We start from the raw sequence: 23,850 nt of genomic DNA, 5'->3' as shown, positions 1-23,850 counted from the left end.
ATAGGAAACCCAGCTCTGCTACAATGAGTAACCCTGCTCTGCTACAATGAGAAACCCAGCTCTGCTACAAGAAGAAACCCAGCTCTGCTACAATAGGAAACCCAGCTCTGCTACAATAGGAAACCCAGCTCTGCTACAATAAGAAACCCAGCTCTGCTACAAGAAGAAACCTAGCTCTGCTACAATAGGAATCCCAGCTCTGCTACAATGAGTAACCCAGCTCTGCTACAATAGGAAACCCAGCTCTGCTACAATAGGAAACCCAGCTCTGCTACAAGAAACCCAGCTCTGCTACAATAGGAAACCCAGCTCTGCTACAATGAGTAATCCAGCTCTGCTACAATAGGAAACCCAGCTCTGCTACAATAAGAAACCCAGCTCTGCTATAATAAGAATCCCAGCTCTGCTTCTATGACAAACCCAGCTCTGCTACAATAAGAAACCCAGCTCTGCTACAATGAGAAACCCAGCTCTGCTACAATAAGAAACCCAGCTCTGCTACAATAGGAAACCCAGCTCTGCTACAATAGGAAACCCAGCTCTGCTACAATGAGTAACCCTGCTCTGCTACAATGAGAAACCCAGCTCTGCTACAATAAGAAACCCAGCTCTGCTATAATAAGAATCCCAGCTCTGCTTCTATGACAAACCCAGCTCTGCTACAATAAGAAACCCAGCTCTGCTACAATGAGAAACCCAGCTCTGCTACAATAAGAAACCCAGCTCTGCTACAATAGGAAACCCAGCTCTGCTACAATAGGAAACCCAGCTCTGCTACAATGAGTAACCCTGCTCTGCTACAATGAGAAACCCAGCTCTGCTACAATAAGAAACCCAGCTCTGCTATAATAAGAATCCCAGCTCTGCTTCTATGACAAACCCAGCTCTGCTACAATGAGAAACCCAGCTCTGCTACAATGAGTAACCCAGCTCTGCTACAATAGGAAACACGGCTCTGCTACAATAAGAAACCCAGCTCTGCTACAATGAGAAACCCAGCTCTGCTACAATGAGTAACCCAGCTCTGCTACAATGAGTAACCCAGCTCTGCTACAATGAGAAACCCAGCTCTGCTACAATAGGAAACACGGCTCTGCTACAATGAGAAACCCAGCTCTGCTACAATGAGAAACCCAGCTCTGCTACAATGAGAAACCCAGCTCTGCTACAATGAGAAACCCAGCTCTGCTACAATAGGAAACCCAGCTCTGCTACAATGAGAAACCCAGCTCTGCTACAATGAGAAACCCAGCTCTGCTACAATGAGAAACCCAGCTCTGCTACAATGAGAAACCCAGCTCTGCTACAATGAGAAACCCAGCTCTGCTACAATAGGAAACCCAGCTCTGCTACAATGAGAAACCCAGCTCTGCTACAATGAGTAACCCAGCTCTGCTACAATAGGAAACCCAGCTCTGCTACAATGAGAAACCCAGCTCTGCTACAATAGGAAACACGGCTCTGCTACAATAAGAAACCCAGCTCTGCTACAATGAGTAATCCAGCTCTGCTACAATAGGAAACCCAGCTCTGCTACAATAAGAAACCCAGCTCTGCTACAATAGGAAACCCAGCTCTGCTACAATAGGAAACCCAGCTCTGCTACAATGAGTAACCCTGCTCTGCTACAATGAGAAACCCAGCTCTGCTACAAGAAGAAACCCAGCTCTGCTACAATAGGAAACCCAGCTCTGCTACAATAGGAAACCCAGCTCTGCTACAATAAGAAACCCAGCTCTGCTACAAGAAGAAACCTAGCTCTGCTACAATAGGAATCCCAGCTCTGCTACAATGAGTAACCCAGCTCTGCTACAATAGGAAACCCAGCTCTGCTACAATGAGAAACCCAGCTCTGCTACAATGAGTAACCCAGCTCTGCTACAATAGGAAACACGGCTCTGCTACAATGAGAAACCCAGCTCTGCTACAATGAGTAACCCAGCTCTGCTACAATGAGTAACCCAGCTCTGCTACAATGAGAAACCCAGCTCTGCTACAATAGGAAACCCAGCTCTGCTACAATGAGAAACCCAGCTCTGCTACAATGAGAAACCCAGCTCTGCTACAATGAGAAACCCAGCTCTGCTACAATGAGAAACCCAGCTCTGCTACAATGAGAAACCCAGCTCTGCTACAATAGGAAACCCAGCTCTGCTACAATGAGAAACCCAGCTCTGCTACAATGAGTAACCCAGCTCTGCTACAATAGGAAACCCAGCTCTGCTACAATGAGAAACCCAGCTCTGCTACAATAGGAAACACGGCTCTGCTACAATAAGAAACCCAGCTCTGCTACAATGAGTAATCCAGCTCTGCTACAATAGGAAACCCAGCTCTGCTACAATAAGAAACCCAGCTCTGCTACAATAGGAAACCCAGCTCTGCTACAATAGGAAACCCAGCTCTGCTACAATGAGTAACCCTGCTCTGCTACAATGAGAAACCCAGCTCTGCTACAAGAAGAAACCCAGCTCTGCTACAATAGGAAACCCAGCTCTGCTACAATAGGAAACCCAGCTCTGCTACAATAAGAAACCCAGCTCTGCTACAAGAAGAAACCTAGCTCTGCTACAATAGGAATCCCAGCTCTGCTACAATGAGTAACCCAGCTCTGCTACAATAGGAAACCCAGCTCTGCTACAATAGGAAACCCAGCTCTGCTACAAGAAACCCAGCTCTGCTACAATAGGAAACCCAGCTCTGCTACAATGAGTAATCCAGCTCTGCTACAATAGGAAACCCAGCTCTGCTACAATAAGAAACCCAGCTCTGCTATAATAAGAATCCCAGCTCTGCTTCTATGACAAACCCAGCTCTGCTACAATAAGAAACCCAGCTCTGCTACAATGAGAAACCCAGCTCTGCTACAATAAGAAACCCAGCTCTGCTACAATAGGAAACCCAGCTCTGCTACAATAGGAAACCCAGCTCTGCTACAATGAGTAACCCTGCTCTGCTACAATGAGAAACCCAGCTCTGCTACAATAAGAAACCCAGCTCTGCTATAATAAGAATCCCAGCTCTGCTTCTATGACAAACCCAGCTCTGCTACAATAAGAAACCCAGCTCTGCTACAATGAGAAACCCAGCTCTGCTACAATAAGAAACCCAGCTCTGCTACAATAGGAAACCCAGCTCTGCTACAATAGGAAACCCAGCTCTGCTACAATGAGTAACCCTGCTCTGCTACAATGAGAAACCCAGCTCTGCTACAATAAGAAACCCAGCTCTGCTATAATAAGAATCCCAGCTCTGCTTCTATGACAAACCCAGCTCTGCTACAATGAGAAACCCAGCTCTGCTACAATGAGTAACCCAGCTCTGCTACAATAGGAAACACGGCTCTGCTACAATAAGAAACCCAGCTCTGCTACAATGAGAAACCCAGCTCTGCTACAATGAGTAACCCAGCTCTGCTACAATGAGTAACCCAGCTCTGCTACAATGAGAAACCCAGCTCTGCTACAATAGGAAACACGGCTCTGCTACAATGAGAAACCCAGCTCTGCTACAATGAGAAACCCAGCTCTGCTACAATGAGAAACCCAGCTCTGCTACAATAGGAAACCCAGCTCTGCTACAATGAGAAACCCAGCTCTGCTACAATGAGAAACCCAGCTCTGCTACAATGAGAAACCCAGCTCTGCTACAATGAGAAACCCAGCTCTGCTACAATGAGAAACCCAGCTCTGCTACAATAGGAAACCCAGCTCTGCTACAATGAGAAACCCAGCTCTGCTACAATGAGTAACCCAGCTCTGCTACAATAGGAAACCCAGCTCTGCTACAATGAGAAACCCAGCTCTGCTACAATAGGAAACACGGCTCTGCTACAATAAGAAACCCAGCTCTGCTACAATGAGTAATCCAGCTCTGCTACAATAGGAAACCCAGCTCTGCTACAATAAGAAACCCAGCTCTGCTACAATAGGAAACCCAGCTCTGCTACAATAGGAAACCCAGCTCTGCTACAATGAGTAACCCTGCTCTGCTACAATGAGAAACCCAGCTCTGCTACAAGAAGAAACCCAGCTCTGCTACAATAGGAAACCCAGCTCTGCTACAATAGGAAACCCAGCTCTGCTACAATAAGAAACCCAGCTCTGCTACAAGAAGAAACCTAGCTCTGCTACAATAGGAATCCCAGCTCTGCTACAATGAGTAACCCAGCTCTGCTACAATAGGAAACCCAGCTCTGCTACAATGAGAAACACAGCTCTGCTATAAGAAGAAACCCAGCTCTGCTACAATAGGAAACCCAGCTCTGCTACAAGAAACCCAGCTCTGCTACAATAGGAAACCCAGCTCTGCTACAATGAGTAATCCAGCTCTGCTACAATAGGAAACCCAGCTCTGCTACAATAAGAAACCCAGCTCTGCTATAATAAGAATCCCAGCTCTGCTTCTATGACAAACCCAGCTCTGCTACAATAAGAAACCCAGCTCTGCTACAATGAGAAACCCAGCTCTGCTACAATAAGAAACCCAGCTCTGCTACAATAGGAAACCCAGCTCTGCTACAATAGGAAACCCAGCTCTGCTACAATGAGTAACCCTGCTCTGCTACAATGAGAAACCCAGCTCTGCTGCAATAAGAAACCCAGCTCTGCTATAATAAGAATCCCAGCTCTGCTTCTATGACAAACTCAGCTCTGCTACAATAAGAAACCCAGCTCTGCTACAATGAGAAACCCAGCTCTGCTACAATAAGAAACCCAGCTCTGCTACAATAGGAAACCCAGCTCTGCTACAATAGGAAACCCAGCTCTGCTACAATGAGTAACCCTGCTCTGCTACAATGAGAAACCCAGCTCTGCTACAAGAAGAAACCCAGCTCTGCTACAATAGGAAACCCAGCTCTGCTACAATAGGAAACCCAGCTCTGCTACAATAAGAAACCCAGCTCTGCTACAAGAAGAAACCTAGCTCTGCTACAATAGGAATCCCAGCTCTGCTACAATGAGTAACCCAGCTCTGCTACAATAGGAAACCCAGCTCTGCTACAATGAGAAACACAGCTCTGCTATAAGAAGAAACCCAGCTCTGCTACAATAGGAAACCCAGCTCTGCTACAAGAAACCCAGCTCTGCTACAATAGGAAACCCAGCTCTGCTACAATGAGTAATCCAGCTCTGCTACAATAGGAAACCCAGCTCTGCTATAATGAGAAACCCAGCTCTGCTATAATAAGAATCCCAGCTCTGCTTCTATGACAAACCCAGCTCTGCTACAATAAGAAACCCAGCTCTGCTACAATGAGAAACCCAGCTCTGCTACAATGAGAAACCCAGCTCTGCTACAATAAGAAACCCAGCTCTGCTACAATGAGAAACCCAGCTCTGCTACAACTTTATATTTACTGCCCTGATCTCACACAATGGCTGAAAGGAGGGTGATCATTACCTGCTAGGAGAGAAGGAGGCAGCAGCACCCAGAATAAAGCCCCATACAGGACCTGTAGCTCCATGGTCACACTTCAAGCAGCAATATTAAAGGTGAAGGATAATCTCATTTAAAGGGTCGGGTGAAAAAATTATAATCCCATGTGAAAGGTAAATGCGAAGAGGTATAATCCCACATGAAGGGTCAGCGCCAGGAGGAATAATCCCATGGGAAGGGTCGGGAAAAGGAAGGTTTGTGCTCCTGCCCGGCCATGGGTTCCTCAGGACCAGGTCCAAGCAGAGGTGTGCAGTGCAGCTGGTGTCTCCATGGATCATCCAGTGGTGGTCGGCACCTCCTCCTCCTCCTCATCAAGTTCCCCCACAAATGATCAATCTGGTGCAGGACAAGTTATTCAGGAGGTCTCATCTTCTGCAGAACTTCCTCTGTCTCCTAAGGTCTCTGTGCCTGAGACTTTCCCTGCTGATCCTGAGCTCTCCCCCCTGTGTGATGGACATTCAGCCTCCAGCAGCGGCAGCCACATAATGGGGCCCCAGCCGCCTGCGCTCACAAAATATGGGACAGAAGAAAGGATTAGTCAAGGGGCCGCCGCCTGGTCCTCCCCCAACTAATCAACCTGCTGCCATCCTCTCCATTTATCTCAGAAGATGAGTACAGGAGCTGAATTTGTAGTAGTTGTCCCATTTTGTTATTTTTTCCTAAATGTCCGTATTTAGGGCCTGAAAATAATTATCGTAATTGAGTTCCGTTAAAAATATTGCACCGTTCGCCTTTGACGCTGCACCGTCTATTGTCGGCTGCAGAATGAGCTAACTGAGAAACCATCAGCGAGCTCCTTCCAAATATTCTACATTTTTTACCTGCCTTTTTCTGAGCTCCGCTCGGCTGATTTATGATGAAAGAGTTGACTACGTGGAGAAAGAAAAAGCTTGTAAAAGACAAACAGTGCAACATTCTGCAATGCCATCCAATGGCAAAAAAATACTTTTAAGCCGTTAAGTAATAAAAAGTGGAAAAATCCTTTAAGAGAATGATTTGGGGTACCAACAATGCCAAGTAAAGCCATAGACAACATCTCCCGACCATCCTGGAGGTAGATGCCGGCGTGACGGATTTCTAGATCATGGGGGAAGCAGATACATAAGTGATGGACTACAACTCCCCACATGTCCGACTCAAGTGTCTTCCCATTGACGCCCCTGTTCCGACAACTCCGCAACCCAACGTCCAACTACATTCTCACCCTCCAAAGGCCACAAGCTGTTTTCTTTCATGGCTTTGGCCTAACAGTTGGCAACTTTGGGGTCTGTCGGTCAATTACCCTTTAAGAAGTTCTCCATATATTACTGGGGGGCGTCACAATGGCGGCAGGAATACACGCACAAGGCAATTCTTTTTCTTTTCCCCTACAGCTGTCAGGCAGATGACGGTCTGCGCTGTGACTGCTGACACTCCAGACACGTATGGAAATATTCCCTCCTGTCACAGCGATGTCCTGACAATCCGCAGCCTGAGCGGGCAAAGAAAGAGCAGCCGGCAAGTCATGGAGCGTGGGACAGCTGAGGAGCCAGCGTGGAGCCTGCCTGATGCTAGGGGCAACACGAAAACTAGAAGGGAAAGATTTCTGCATCTATCAAATGACAAAAATAGAATCAAAGAGTCAAATAAATATAATAATTTATATTATGTATTATTATTATTATTGTGTTGTTGTTATTATTATTGATGTTAATAATAATAATAACAACACAATAATATAATAATAATAAGTGATTATTTTATTTTATGATTTATCATTATTATGTATTGTAATATTACTGTTATTATTATTTATGTGATTTTTTATTATTACATTATTATTATTATCATTATTATTATTATTATGTGATTATTTTTCTTTTATTATTATTATTTACGTGATTATTTTTTATTTTATTATTATTTATGTGTTTTTTTTATTTATTATTATCATTAATATTATGTTTATTATTATCATTATTTATGTGATTTTTTTATTATTTCATTATCATTGTTTATTATTATTATTATTATTATTATTATTATGTGATTCATTTTATTTTATTATTATTTACGTGATTATTTTTTAATTTACTTTATTATTATTTATGCAGTTATTTTTTAATGTATTATTATCATTAATATTAGGTTTATTATTATCATTATTATTTATGTGATTATTTTTTACTTTATTATTATCATTATTTATGTGATTTTTTTATTAGTTCATTATCATTGTTTATTATTATTATTATGTGTTTTTTTATTTTATTATCATTTACGTGATTATTTTTTATTTTATTTTATTATTATTTATGTGGTTATTTTTTAATTTATTATTATCATTAATATGTTTATTATTATCATTATTATTTATGTGATTATTTTTAATTTTATTATTATCAATATTATTATTATTGGGATTTTATTATTCTATTATTATTTCTCATTTTATTATTTCTATTCTATTTCTTTATTTTATTATTTTAATATTAGCATTATTATTATTATTCATTTTTTTATTTGTAATTTTACTTTATTATTATGCATGTGATTATTTTTAACTAGCATTACTATTAGTTTTAATTTAATTATTTAAGTAATATTATTTACTTTACTATTATTAATTTTATTTAATTATTGTCATTTTATTTACTATTTCTAATTTTATTATCTAACTAGCTGAAGAGCCCGGACATAGTCACTAACTGTGGTTAGTTATAACAAATTATAATGATGATATTGCACATAAAGCACAGCTTTTCTCCTTTAGCAGCTCCTCACACTCCTCTTCCATATACAATTGGAAACAGTTGATCCCGAGAGAAATTGCACTAATTGCAATAAAGCGTATCGTACACACAGCCGACTTCTTCTGCAGCACCGCACTTTTCTCCTTTAGACCCTGGTCAGTATTTTTACCTCAGTATTTATAAGCTAAAACTTGGAGTAAAACAATCACAGGAAAAGTATATTAGAAACACGTCACCACTTCGGTATTTTTCTCCCACTTGTGGTTTTCGCTTATAAATACTGAGGTAAAATACTGACCAAATACTGAACATGCGAATGTGGCCTTATACACAGGCTCCACCTGCAGTGCCTCACTCTTCTCTACACACAGCCTCATACTGCAGCGGCACCTCACTTCTCTCATTTTCCCATCACGCCTCTCATTTTCCCCTTCAAATCTCTAACCCCTCACATATCTCATTTTCCCCTCACTCCTCTCATTTTCCACCTCACACCTGTCATTTTCCACCTCACACCTGTCATTTTGATCTCACGCCTGTCATTTTCCTAACACTCCACTATTTTCCCCTCACTACTCTCATTTTCCACTCACACCTCTTCATTTTCACCTCACTCCTCTAATTTTCCCTGACTCCACTATTTTCCCCTCACGCCACTCTTTTCCCCTCACTCCACTATTTCCCCCTCACTCCTCTCATTTTCCCCTCACTCCTCTCATTTTCCCCTTACTACCCCCTTTTTTCCCCCCTCACTCCACTATTTTCCCCTCACTCCACTATTTTCACCTCACTCTTCTCATTTTCCCCTCATTCCTCTCATTTTCTCCTCACTCCTCTCATTTTCCCCTCACTCCTCTCATTTTCCCCTCACTCTTCTCATTTTCCCCTCACTCCTCTCATTTTCCCCTCACTCCTCTCATTTTCCCCTCACTCTTCTCATTTTCCCCTCACTCCTCTCATTTTCCCCTCACTCTTCTCATTTTCCCCTCACTCCTCTCATTTTCCCCTCACTCCTCTCATTTTCCCCTCACTCTTCTCATTTTCCCCTCACTCCTCTCATTTTCCCCTCACTCCTCTCATTTTCCCCTCACTCTTCTCATTTTCCCCTCACTCCTCTCATTTTCCCCTCACTCCTCTCATTTTCCCCTCACTCTTCTCATTTTCCCCTCACTCCTCTCATTTTCCCCTCACTCTTCTCATTTTCCCCTCACTCCTCTCATTTTCCCCTCACTCCTCTCATTTTCCCCTCACTCTTCTCATTTTCCCCTCACTCCTCTCATTTTCCCCTCACTCCTCTCATTTTCCCCTCACTCTTCTCATTTTCCCCTCACTCCACTATTTCCCCCTCACTCCTCTCATTTTCCCCTCACTCCTCTCATTTTCCCCTTACTACCCCCTTTTTTCCCCCCTCACTCCACTATTTTCCCCTCACTCCACTATTTTCACCTCACTCTTCTCATTTTCCCCTCATTCCTCTCATTTTCTCCTCACTCCTCTCATTTTCCCCTCACTCCTCTCATTTTCCCCTCACTCTTCTCATTTTCCCCTCACTCCTCTCATTTTCCCCTCACTCCTCTCATTTTCCCCTCACTCTTCTCATTTTCCCCTCACTCCTCTCATTTTCCCCTCACTCAGCACAGCGGTGTAATCCATGAGGCTCCTCCCTTTCCCTTGACGTCATGCCTCACGGGAGTAACTCGCCAACGGACATAGATGTGGCCTGTGCTTGCCGCGCACTGATACTCTGAAGGCAGCGGCCCTGATTGTAGATCGCAGCGGCTGGCATGTCGCAGCCGGTTAGTTTTGCATGGTGGCTTACGAGGTGAATGTGTGCACTAACAACGTGGGTCATGTGGACGTGGCTTTGCGTGTGGAGTGACTGTGGCTATGTGGAGTGGGTGTGCTTGATACAGACACACACACACTCAGCTTTATATATATAGAAAATATGTTCAATTTAATTATAAATAATCATTAGATTAAAAAGAACAACTTAAAAAAAAGCATTCATAAAAGCACCTGATTCTACATGCATGTATTATTACTGGTTCTGATCACAATATTATTTTCTTTCCACTTTAGGAAACTCTTGTCTGAACTTTCCTCTAATGTAAGTGATCCTATAATAACTCTTCTCAACACCTGATACATTTATAACAGTTTTATCTTATACTAGATGGTGGCCCGATTCTAACGCATCGGGTATTCTAGAATATGCATGTCCACGTAGTATATTGCCCAGTCACGTAGTATATTGCGCCCAGTCACATAGTATATGGCCCAGCCACGTAGTATATAGCCCAGTAACGTAGTATAATGCCCAGCCACGTAGTATATTGCCCAGCCACGTAGTATATAGCCCAGTAACGTAGTATAATGCCCAGTCACGTAGTATATTGCCCAGCCACGTAGTATATTGCCCAGTCACGTAGTATATTGCCCAGCCACGTAGTATATTGCCCAGCCATGTAGTATATTGCCCAGTAACGTAGTATAATGCCCAGCCACGTAGTATATTGCCCAGTCACGTAGTATATTGCCCAGCCACGTAGTATATTGCCCAGCCACGTAGTATATTGCCCAGTCACGTAGTATATTGCCCAGCCACGTAGTATATTGCCCAGTGACGTATATTGCCCAGTAACGTAGTATAATGCCCAGCCACGTAGTATATTGCCCAGTCACGTAGTATATTGCCCAGCCACGTAGTATATTGCCCAGCCACGTAATATATTGCCCAGCCACGTAGTATATAGCCCAGCCACGTAGTATATTGCCCAGTCACGTAGTATGTAGTATATTGCACAGCCACGTAGTATATTGCCCAGTCACGTAGTATATTGCCCAGCCACGTAGTATATTGCCCAGTCACGTAGTATATTGCCCAGCCACGTAGTATATTGCCCAGCCACGTAGTATATTGCCCAGTCACGTAGTATGTAGTATATTGCCCAGCCACGTAGTATATTGCCCAGCAACGCAGTATATTGCACAGCCACGTAGTATGTAGTATATTGGTCAGCCACGTAGTATATTGCCCAGTTACGTAGTATATTGCCCAGTTACGTAGTATATTGCCCAGCCACATACTATATTGCCTAGCGATGTAGTATATTGCCCAGTCACGTAGTATATTGCCTAGCGATGTAGTATATTGCCCAGTGACGTAGTATATTGCCCAGCTACGTAGTATATTGCCCAGTGACGTAGTATATTGCCCAGTCACGTAGTATGTAGTATATTGCCCAGCCACGTAGTATATTGCCCAGCAACGCAGTATATTGCACAGCCACGTAGTATGTAGTATATTGGTCAGCCACGTAGTATATTGCCCAGTTACGTAGTATATTGCCCAGTTACGTAGTATATTGCCCAGCCACATACTATATTGCCTAGCGATGTAGTATATTGCCCAGTCACGTAGTATATTGCCTAGCGATGTAGTATATTGCCCAGTGACGTAGTATATTGCCCAGCCACGTAGTATATAGCCCAGTAACGTAGTATAATGCCCAGTCACGTAGTATATTGCCCAGTCACGTAGTATATTGCACAGCCACGTAGTATATAGCCCAGTAACGTAGTATAATGCCCAGTCACGTAGTATATTGCCCAGTCACGTAGTATATTGCACAGCCACGTAGTATATTGCCCAGTCACGTAGTATATTGCACAGCCACGTAGTATATAGCCCAGTAACGTAGTATAATGCCCAGCCACGTAGTATATTGCCCAGCGACGTAGTATATTGCCCAGCCACGTAGTATGTAGTATATTGCCCAGCCACGTAGTATATTGGCCAGCAACGCAGTATATTGCACAGCCACGTAGTATGTAGTATATTGGTCAGCCACATAGTATATTGCCTAGTTACGTAGTATATTGCCCAGTTACGTATTATATTGCCCAGCCACATACTATATTGCCTAGCGATGTAGTATATTGCCCAGTCACGTAGTATATTGCCCAGCTACGTAGTATATTGCCCAGTCACGTAGTATATTGCCCAGCCACGTAGTATATTGCCAAGCCGAGTAGTATATTGCACAGTTACATAGTATATTGGTCAGCCACGTAGTATATTGCCCAGCAACGCAGTAAATTGCCCAGCCGCGTAGTATATTGCACAGCCACATAGTATATTGGTCAGCCACATAGTATATTGCCCAGTTACGTAGAATATTGCCAAGTTACGTAGTATATTGCGAAGCCACGTAGTATATTGCCCAGCTACGTAGTATATTGCCCAGCCACGTAGTATATTGCCCAGCAACGTAGTATATTGCCCAGCCACATAGTATATTGCCCAGCAACGTAGTATACTGCCCAGCCACGTAGTATATTGCCAAGCCGAGTAGTATATTGCACAGTTACATAGTATATTGGTCAGCCACGTAGTATATTGCCCAGCAACGCAGTAAATTGCCCAGCCGCGTAGTATATTGCACAGCCACGTAGTATATTGGTCAGCCACATAGTATATTGCCCAGTTACGTAGAATATTGCCAAGTTACGTAGTATATTGCGAAGCCACGTAGTATATTGCCCAGCTACGTAGTATATTGCCCAGCCACATAGTATATTGCCCAGCCACGTAGTATATTGCCCAGTTACGTAGTATATTGCCCAGTTATGTAGTATATTGCCCAGCCACGTAGTATATTGCCCAGTTACGTAGTATATTGCCCAGCCACGTACTATATTGCCCAGCCATGTAGTATATTGCCCAGCCACGTAGTATATTGCCCAGTTACGTAGTATATTGCCCAGCCACGTAGTATATTGCCCAGTTACGTAGTATGTTGCCCAGCCACGTAGTATATTGCACAGCCGCATAGTATGTAGTATATTGCCCAGTAATGTAGTATATTGGCCAGTGACATAAAATAAAAAATAAACATATATTCACCTTAGTCCTGGCTCCTGTGTACGGTGCACGCGGCAGCTTCCGGTCCCAGGGTTGGTATGACTATGAGCGCAGGACCTGTGATGACGTTGCGTCACAGTCACATGACCGTGACGTCATGGCAGGTCCTTCTCCCTTAGCACCGGAACCTGCCGGCGGACAGGACGTGACGTCGGAGGGTGAGAATAAGGTTTTTTTTTTATTATTATTATTTGATACATTAGATCGTTTTACTATTGATGCAGCATATGCAGCATCAATAGTAAAAACTTGGTCACACAGGGTTAATAGCTGCGTAGCCGGAGTGCGTTACACCGCGCTCCGGTAACGCTGGCATTAACCCTGTGTGAGGGCTGACTGGATGACTGGAGGGGAGTATGGAGCGGGCACTGACTGCGGGCAGGAAAGAGCGGCCATATTGCCGCCGGACTGTGGCCGCCGCTGATTGGTTGTGGCAATGGTCGTGGGCGTTTTGTCACGACCAATCAGCGACTTGGATTCCATGACAGACAGAGGCCGCGACCAATGAATATCCGTGACAGACTGGCAGACCGAAGGACGGAAGTGACCCTTAGACAATTATATAGTAGATTTTACATAATACGAATTGAAAAAAAAAGGAAGTCTTTTCTTTAATAGCAATGTTTCATGTTTTATCGGCTTATTTGGACGGATTCCTAATTAATATGTATTAATATAATTAAAATTGATTTAATTTTTATTTTGACCTTCTTTTAACATTCCAATCATTTGTCTTATATATTTTAATTGCTTTATTGAATATAGTTTTTATGCAATTATTGTAGAGTTACTGAACTCATTTCTTTTTATCAGTAGCCGAGCTATTTATGTTATTCATATTATTAAAGGGATTGTCCACTACTAAGACAACCCTTTCTTTAACTAAATGTTTGGCCCCGTTAAAGTAATAGAGCAACTACCCCCCCCCACCCTCGTGCCAGCGCCATTTCAGCAGTGTCGTCAATCGCGGTCCCAGGTCTCTCGTGTGGTTGTTAGATCGAGAAGGGGTTGTCCTAGGAGTGGACAACCCCTTTAACATTATTTAAATGAGCCTTTATATTATAAAATAATTTCTTAAAAGATATTATTGATTTATTAAATAATAATTATAATTATTATTATTATTTTTATTAGTATTATTAGTAGTTTTAGTCATATTATTATGTCAATTTTTGCTTATTTTATTATTAGTAAATAATAATCTAATTAGAATTAGAATATAATAATGACATAATGGATTATAATTACAAATTACAAACACCATTAATAATTCTTGAATTATGTATAATATAAAAATAACAATTATATATATATGATGACATATTAATTAGGAAATGCTAATAATGATGATAATGATGATAAAAATAATGATAATAATAATAATAATATTAATAATAATGATAATAACAATAATGACGTCTCGATTTTTCAATTTTTTTATTTGGCTATATAATGTAAAAATATATATTTTTCCAAATGTTGTAATATTGGGTAAATCTGGACATTTGTTAAATTCCACTGATCAATGTGATCGTGGTGATTAGACTGCAGTACCTCCACCCGCCTCCAGAGGTCACTGTAATGATTCCATAGAGGTCCCGCCGCTACAGTCGCCGCTCACTGCAGAAATAAATCTAATGGACGACTGTATCATCAGTGATGTCAGATTAATTTCTTCTTCTTGCTCCGGGGCGCCCGCATCCTTTTCGATAGGAAGGTTAATGTGCATAGAGAAGTAATCCCATTGTACAGAAAGTTTTATTTATTCTTATGACACGGAGATGATTTATCCGCCAGACATGACAGCATTGCCCTGATGACGCTCAGCTTCGATTCTAACAGATCGTGCTTCATCCTGAGTAATAGAATCATTTTACCGATCCGTAAGACGTACGCAGCACCGAGTCCAAAGTGCGGAGGACTGAGTGCAGTGGTTATCACATTTGCTGCAAAGCTCCATCGATTAAGGGTTAAATAATGAAAAAAAAAAACAATATTGTCCATGTCATAAGTAATCACGTCATGTTGGTAAAATATCAATGGATTCGTCAATGGAATCCAAATATTTGTTGATGAATAACTTCTCAGTCAGTTATCAAATACTATAATAGTACAGATAATATATAGAACAGATAGATCCCAGAAACTGACCATGGACCGGACTCTACATAGAGACTACAGATGGGCCCATATCTGGAGACTCTCCCGGATCCCAGAGACCGCCAGATCCTGAGCCGGTATAGACTCAGTCTGACCATCGTGTCCAGCCGCCACAGACAAACCCAGGGAGGACCAGACTGTGCCCACACTGTGACCTGGTGGTCCTGATGGATGAGATCCCCTCCTGCTACACTGCACCAAATACTCAGCAGTAAGGGGCACTCACTTCAGTAGACTCTCTGATCTCTTCCCGGATTTCAGTTTTGTGAAGAAGAAAGAGAAAACATATATCCTGCTAAGGGAAGACGAGAGCGAGATGGAGAGCAGCGCAGTATGTGAGCACAGTGGTGAGAGTCGCCCAGTATGTGAGTGCTGTGGAGAGAGCAGCACCGTATGTGAATGTGAGGGAGAGAGCAGCACATTATGTGAGCATGGGGAGAGAGCAGCACAGTATGTAAGTGTGAGTGAGAGAGCAGCACATTATGTGAGCATGAGGAGAGAGCAGCAGAGTATGTGTGGGGGATAGAGCAGCGGAGTCTGTGAGCACGGGAAAGGGCAGCGCAGTATGTGAGTGTGGGGGAGAGAGCAGCACAGTCTGTGAGCATGGGAAAGGGCAGCACATTATGTGAGCACGGAGTAGAGCAGTGCAGTATGTGAGTGTGGGGGAGAGAGCAGTGCAGTATGTGAGCACGGGGTGGAGCAGGGCAGTATGTAAGCGTGGGGAGAGAGCAGTGCAGTATGTGAGTGCGGGAGACAGCAGCGTAGTATGGGAGTGTGGGGGAGAGACCAGCGCAGTATGTAAGCATGAAGGAGAGAGCAGAGCAGTATGTGAGCGTGGTGGAGATGGCACTGCTGTATGTGAACGTGGAGGAGAGAGCAGAGCAGTATGTGAGTGCGGGGGAGAAAGCAACACAGTATGTGAGTGTGGCGGAGAGAGCAGTGCAGCATGTGAGCACGGGGAGAGCAGGACAGTATGTGAGCATGGAGGAGAAAGCAGCGCAGTATGTGAATGTGGTGGAGAGAGCAGCACAGTGTGTGTGGGGGAGAGCAGCACAGTGTGTGAGTGTGGGGGAGAGAGCAGCACAGTATTGGAGTATGAGGTAGAGAGCAGAAAAGTATGTGCGCATGGGGGAGATAGCAGCGCAGTATGTGAGTGTGTGGGAGAGAGCAGTGCAGTATGTGAGTATGGAGGAGAGAGCAGCGCAGTATGTGAGTGTGGGGGAGAGAGCAGTGCAGTATGTGAGTGTGGGGGAGAGAGCAGTGCAGTATGTGAGTGTGGGGGAGAGAGCAGCACAGTATGTGAGTGTGGGGGAGAGAGCAGTGCAGTATGTGAGTGTGGGGGAGAGAGCAGTGCAGTATGTGAGTGTGGGGGAGAGAGCAGTGCAGTATGTGAGTGTGGGGGAGAGAGCAGTGCAGTATGTGAGTGTGGGGGAGAGAGCAGCACAGTATGTGAGTGTGGGGGAGAGAGCAGTGCAGTATGTGAGTGTGGGGGAGAGAGCATAGCAGTATGTGAGTGCAGCCATAGGCTTCGAGAAGGGGTACTATGATATGCCATGGACTCTTACAACTCCAAACCCTAGATGTGCCCCCATCCATCGTTCCTACAGTCCCTATAGATAAGAGATACACAGTATGTGAAGTGGATAGAAGGGATATAATGGATAAAGGGACAGACAGTAGACAGCTGCTGAATAGACAGAGATAGATAGATGTATATAGATAGATATATAGACCCTGATAATCTGCAGCTAACAAATTTATATTATACTCTATGTGTATCTTAATAAGCAGACAGTCATTATTAACCCCTCTGCCACCACGCTCCTGTGTACAGTTGTTCCTATTTTCTGTGTCTATGGGGTCTCAGTCCGGAGACATCGCAGCTGGGGTGGTTAACAATCCTTGGAAGGAGATGAAACAGCCGAGTCCAGACGCTACCGGTGCTTCATTATACCGACCTAGCAACATGGGATCCTGTCAAGACAAGGCTGCATCTCGGGATGAATATTAATGAGTTTTCCTCTCCTTCTGCAGAGAGTGCAAAGGTCAGGAGGACCATCTTCAATCTGCAGGCACAGGCACTTACCCGAAGATCGATAGACTCACCGAGATCCCCATCATCACTCTATGATGTCTCCACACACCACATAACACAGTCTGTCCATCTGATTAAGCCTACGGATCAACAACCCATTTAGACGAGAGGCACAAGTTGATGACAATTGCCCACTTCCTTATTGGAGACATTTTGGCCTCTTTCAGACAGAAAAAAATCTAATTTTGTAGTCTTTGCGGATCTTGAAACTGGCATATAATGTCCCCAATGGCTCCATGTCATCCTTTAAATTTTCTCGGGAGCTGTAGTGAGAGTCACTGTCATTTATCAACCATAACAGAAATGAAACAGTGTCAGAGGGATTTCTGCTCCGAGGTCTCCGGTTTCTCGGGACTGATTTACGAAGCACATAAAAATATCTGGTGGGCTGTAGACTCCTGGAAACTTCATTACAGATCATGAGACTGGTGGATATGGAGACCATTATGACAAATCTGTTCTTACTGTGGGGCTTTAGATTTTATTTCTCCATGATTTTACAGGACTAAATGTATTATATGGCCCTGTAAGTACTCTTCACAGAAAACCTTCATGAGGAACCGAAGACTTGTAGAGTGTCATTCGGAATAACAACATCCAATAAATAATTGTTGACTGGTGAAGTCGACGAGGCGAGAAAAAGTTGTGTCAAAGTGGAGTCAACATGGAAAATGGAGCAGAATCAAAGCTAGAAGTCATTGGCCAATGCAAAGTCTACCTTGTGCCATGGCGTCTTCTTCTATGGCCCTTTAGACAACAGGACCCTTAAGACCACTAGGAGGTCAGAAGTCAAGAGTCAATGTAAATAATACTTGGCTTGCTTCAAGAGTAGACAAATAATATTCACCAGTATGAAATGTTCCCAGGGAGCTCTGCCTTTCTTCTGGGAATGTGAAGGATCATCATGAGCCACTTCAAAGGTCTTAAAAAAAAAAAAATTATTGATGAGTAATCAATAAATGGATTTTTTTTGTTAAGACCATTGAAGGGGATTGATCTCTCGGAAGGAGGTCGGTGCACCCTGGGAGCAATTTATCCCAGTAGATATCTTATATATTGTTGCAGAAAGGGTACTCCATCTGTATAAAGAGACAGTATCTAAACAGTAAATTCATACAGTACCCAATCAATACCACCATATAGAGCATAAACAATACCACCATATAGTGCATAAACAATACCACCATAGAGTACCCAATCAATACCACCATAGAGTACCCAAACAATACCACCATAGTGTACCAAACAATACCACCATAGAGTACCCAACAATACCACCATAGAGTACCCAAACAATACCACCATAGAGTACCCAAACAATACCACCATAGTGTACCAAACAATACCACCATAGAGTACCCAACAATACCACCATAGAGTACCCAAACAATACCACCATAGTGTACCAAACAATACCACCATAGAGTACCCAAACAATACCACCATAGTGTACCCAACAATACCACCATAGTGTACCCAACAATACCACCATAAAGTACCCAACAATACCACCATAGAGTACCCAAACAATACCACCATAGTGTACCCAAACAATACCACCATAGAGTACCCAAACAATACCACCATAGTGTACCCAACAATACCACCATAGTGTACCCAACAATACCACCATAAAGTACCCAACAATACCACCATAGAGTACCCAAACAATACCACCATAGTGTACCCAAACAATACCACCGTAGAGTACCCAAACAATACCACCATAGTGTACCCAACAATACCACCATAGTGTACCCAACAATACCACCATAAAGTACCCAACAATACCACCATAGAGTACCCAAACAATACCACCATAGAGTACCCAAACAATACCACCATAGTGTACCCAAACAATACCACCATAAGGTGTCTAAACAATACCGCCTGCCTGTGCCTAAATAGTACAACCATACCGAGCATAAACCCTGCCACTCTGTTTTGCCTAAATGATACCATCATACACTGCCAAAATAAGCAGCAGCTTTAGAGCTGTGTCTAATTACCACCATCCCAATCGGTGAGTGCAACATTGATTTTTTGTTTTCTTTATGACACCAATTATGGATTGGGTTTTACCCCATTACTTTTTTAAGCAGCTCACACTTTGGCCACATCTAAGGCTGTGAAAACATTGAATGATTCAGATATTTTGGAGAAGAAGAACAATAAACCGGGTCAGATTTTAATTTGTCCAAAATATTGAAGACCAAATATGCAAAGGTGACCATCCAGTATCTTTAGAAGCTGTTCTTATACATGAGCCCCTTTCATCATGAAATGTAAATACTGTAAGAAATGAAAAGATAAATAATTCACTGTCTAAGACACCAATAAAACTAAATATCCCGGACTGCCCACTGCAGTCGTTTGAGATATTTTTGAGAAATTATTCTTTCGGTCCTGCAAGTTGATTTGCACCAACTATAATATTTCCCCAAATAGTTACATGAGAGCCCTGGAGCCTAAGGGGGTCCAAAAAGTCCCATTGACTCATATGAGAAGACAAATAGTAACAAAGACCCATGATTATTTTTGGTTCTTCCATGGACTTCACAACCTTTAAGCTCCTCTACTGCTCCCCAAAGAGGGCCGAAGAGGACAATTTTGGAATACATCCGGCGTATGGAATCCACCAGATACTTTGCACTAAAAAGGACTTTGGGGTGATAGAAAAAACAACTTCATGACAAGTTGGGTTGACTTTCACCTTCCACTTTGATAAGCCATGTTATGTTCTTCAAAGAAACCTACATTTGTTATTTAAAGGTATGTCATATTTCCATACTTTGTGTATCCAGTTCTTGTGATTTTCAAGATCTCTGCATGAATTCAAAAGGAATGGACCCATAAATGCTGGAAGATGAGAGTTTGCCCTAGTCATATGGTGATGACGAAGGTCTCTGATACTTTTCTATGTGTCCACCATCACATGACCAGAATATATTCTCATCTTCTGATTATAAGCATTGGAGATATCCATTCAATAACTGAAAGCAGAGTTCTTGAAAAAAATTAGCTTAAAAGACTGATATGTAATTGTGTCCTCCTAAAGTCCACTGTAGTGGTCAATGATTGCTCAACAGTCATCTCCAACTAGGACCAGAGCTATGGTACCCATCGTTGCACCAGCTTGGGTGCCCCGTAATATCCCATAATAATCCAGTTGGTCCATTTAACCCTACCTCTTCCTATTTCCCAACCCTACCGCCATTCAGATGTTTTCACCTATAGTTCTCCGATTTTTCCAGACATATCCATCTGACGTACAGATAATATTTTTTTCCCTCTTGGGACTTTCACGTCTGTGTTCTGTTTCAGTCTTTTGACGCACCAGGTATATTCATTGAAGAATGCAATCTTTTATTTCAGCATCAAAGTCTCAGCCCTTCTTTATACACCGCTGTCGTTCCTACCGGGTGATGTATTTTCTTCCTATCAAAGTCGCCAGAGGCGTTAAAGTTATATACCGGCTGAAGTCTCTGAGGAATGATCAGCAATGACCTATGGAAGTTAAGCTCCACAGACAGAGATGAGATTTTATTACATCTGTTCGGCTCACTTGTTATGGCAAAGTCTACGACAGCTCTGGGGTCTTAAGTCTTCCATTTATCTACCTGGGAAGATTGTAAAGAAGTAGATAGCGGTAGCTTTTTTTTTTTGCGCTGCCCAGAGAAGACCTATGGGTTTCAATGAAAGACTCTCGGAGTCGATTTTGAAATGAGAAGCCAACTTCGTCATTTCGTTATCTGAACTCAATCTGATAATGTGACCTCGGCTCCTGCATTTAGACTTGGGACCGGTCTGTGAACGTCAGATACATGGTAACGTTACATATTGTTCTACTTTATATAAGTCCCTGTTATTATTTTACCCATTCCGCGGGCTAAGATGACCTCATTTCATCAGCACCTTCAAGAAATCCATAAATCTCCTTTAAATTAGGTTGAAGATACAAGAAACTCATCATTTCATCATCAGTATGGTGTATGGTAACATAACAATAGATAAGTCTAAGCCGGAAGATCTACAGTCTATGTAATTCGGTAAAGGTATACCTGGCAAGATCGGGACTCCAAAAAAAACAATTTACTAAATAGGGAGAACTTTAACAAAAAGATAATGATATTGAAAAAACCAACTTATCTAATGGAGCCATATGGGGCCATGTTTAGCTACCGGTTCTTTGCGATGAAGGGATGGCGTCTAGTCCAAAGTAAGAAAGGAAGGAGTTGGACTAACCAATAAAAAATGTGTCCCAAAAAGAACATATATAGGTCTCATCATTTTGGATCCCCAATGATTACTATAACAGGAGTCCTAACTCTCAACCCACTGCACATCACAGTGATGGGATCATTGCATGGTGAGATGGTCAAGCATGGTGCACCGAGGAGGAACAGGTGGCTCAGGACCAGTGCAGATCTCCGCAATGAGACCACAGTGACCAGACATTTAGTCGTTTGACTAGATAATATGTTTCCTTCATGGGACTGAATTTTAAAGGGATTGTCCAGGAATAAGGCAGATTATCACTTTTCCGATCGGGGGTGATAACTTGCCGATTGGTGGGTGTCCCACTGCTGGGACCTGCGCCGATCGGTTGATCTAGGGATTTTTATCCCCATTACAATATGCAGTAGAAGGTTCAACACTGCTCCATTCATTCTCTATGGGGCTCTCAGAAAAAGCCAAGAGTAGCCCCATAGGGAATGAATGGAGCGTCGGTTGGGCTTGCACACTGCTGCTCCAGTCTAGTGGGGATAAAAGTCCCCCAACAACGTATTGGTAATGACGATCTCAGCATTATTAGCCATTATCGCCAAATAAGTATGTAACGGCCACCCAAATCCTTCTAAAAGGTAGTCATACAACAGACCCTCTGTTACATCCTATGTTCCAATAGTTTGGCTTTGAAAAATTTGTAAACGGTTGTCCAAAGCTATGATCCATCGTTCACCATGGAGCTTCTCAGCAAAAGGACCAGCATTCTTCTAGATGGTTATCAAGCCTAGAAACTCATGGCAGGTTCCCTGACATTCTTCATTGTCAATGATGTGAATTACTAAGGCTGTATTTGATCTTTATGCCCAATCCTACGGTAACCCACCACAACTTTGTCATTGCCTGGGGTCTTAGGTAGCCACTTACACTCTAGGTGACAAAACTTATCGCATCAACATGTTCTGTACTTACAGAATCAGACAACTATCTAATGTGTACGGAGTGTCCCAGCTATCCAACAATAGTAAGAGAGGAAGGAGGAAAAAAACATGGGGCATGTTCAATTTTCAGCTTCATCCCTTCTTCTCGCAGGAGAAAAGCTAACTTTTTTAGGTTTTACCACTGTCCTGGCAAAGGAACATATATGAACACTTGGCCAAGTCCAACTTATGGAGGCATGGGATCATCTTTACTCTTCCTAGGGATCAGGAGGTTTATCTGACTACTGAAATAACCCAACAAGTTTTGGAACTTTACAAACTTAGAATAGATAAAGGGCATTCCAGCATAAGAAAAATACGGCTGCTCTCTTTCATAAATGGTGGACACACGTTCCAGTGAACTATATGTCTGAGCTGCAATACCAGTCACAACCCAAAAAAAACAAATGTGGTGCTGATTCTTGAGGACTAAAGTCTTGTTTTTCTAATCGTGTTTAACTCTTTAAAATGTGTCAAATTGATTCTCAATTTCCATCTGCAGATGTCACATTCCTTGTCCTTCTGACTGCCAAGATGTAAATTTAATGCAAGTTCTACTTTCTCTTGGCTCTGGTCATTCAGGAGATCAATCTTCACGGCTAATTAAACATTTATTATTTTCTTCTCTGATTGATGGAATGAACTTTTTCCCATCAAAATATAAAGTTGACAAGTTTCCAAACAATCTTAAGTGTCATTTCAGGTTCATAATCACTTTGGGTCATTTCCTCTTCTGATCAGTGGTCAACTTGGACAACTAAAGAAATACCTTACTAAAAACCTCCCATCCAAGGATGGAGCCGAGATATCTGACTTTTCGTAACAGATGGGATCCAAAGGTTTCTAGAACCTTGAGACGGTTCTCAGCTTACAAGGACCTGTTACAAATTTTATAATGGGACCTACAATTTTTACATTGGGACCTTCAATTTTTCTTTCGGGACACAGAAACTTACATTACGACCTACAAATTTGAATTTGAGACCTGCAACCTTAGTTTAGGAACTATAAATTTGACTTTGGGACCTACTGTATAACCTAGCATTAGGACCTACAAATTTGACTGTAGGACCCAGGAAACGTTATCAACTTATATGGACCTGTAACAAATTTATAATGGGACTTAGAATTTTTACATAGAGACCTTCAATTTTACCTTTGATACCTACAACCATAGATTAGGAACTACAAATTTGACTATGGGACATGCAACCTTATATTAGACCTACAAAGTTGACTTTGGAACCTACAATTTTCATACTGGAAACCACAATTTTACATTAAGCCCTA

At 42.5% G+C, this 23,850-nt stretch overlaps 1 protein-coding gene across 2 annotated transcripts in view; it reads right to left on the bottom strand.

Annotated features, from left to right (window-relative positions):
- DCC (DCC netrin 1 receptor) overlaps positions 1 to 23,850 on the bottom strand; it is a 1,118,040-nt gene that overhangs the window by 800,067 nt on the left and 294,123 nt on the right. The window lies entirely within an intron of this gene.

The sequence above is a fragment of the Ranitomeya variabilis genome, chromosome 1 (genome assembly GCF_051348905.1).
Source record: "Ranitomeya variabilis isolate aRanVar5 chromosome 1, aRanVar5.hap1, whole genome shotgun sequence".
NCBI lineage: Eukaryota > Metazoa > Chordata > Amphibia > Anura > Dendrobatidae > Ranitomeya > Ranitomeya variabilis.
The sequence above is the reverse complement of the archived record's forward strand: the minus strand, read 5'-3'. Positions and strand labels throughout refer to the sequence as shown.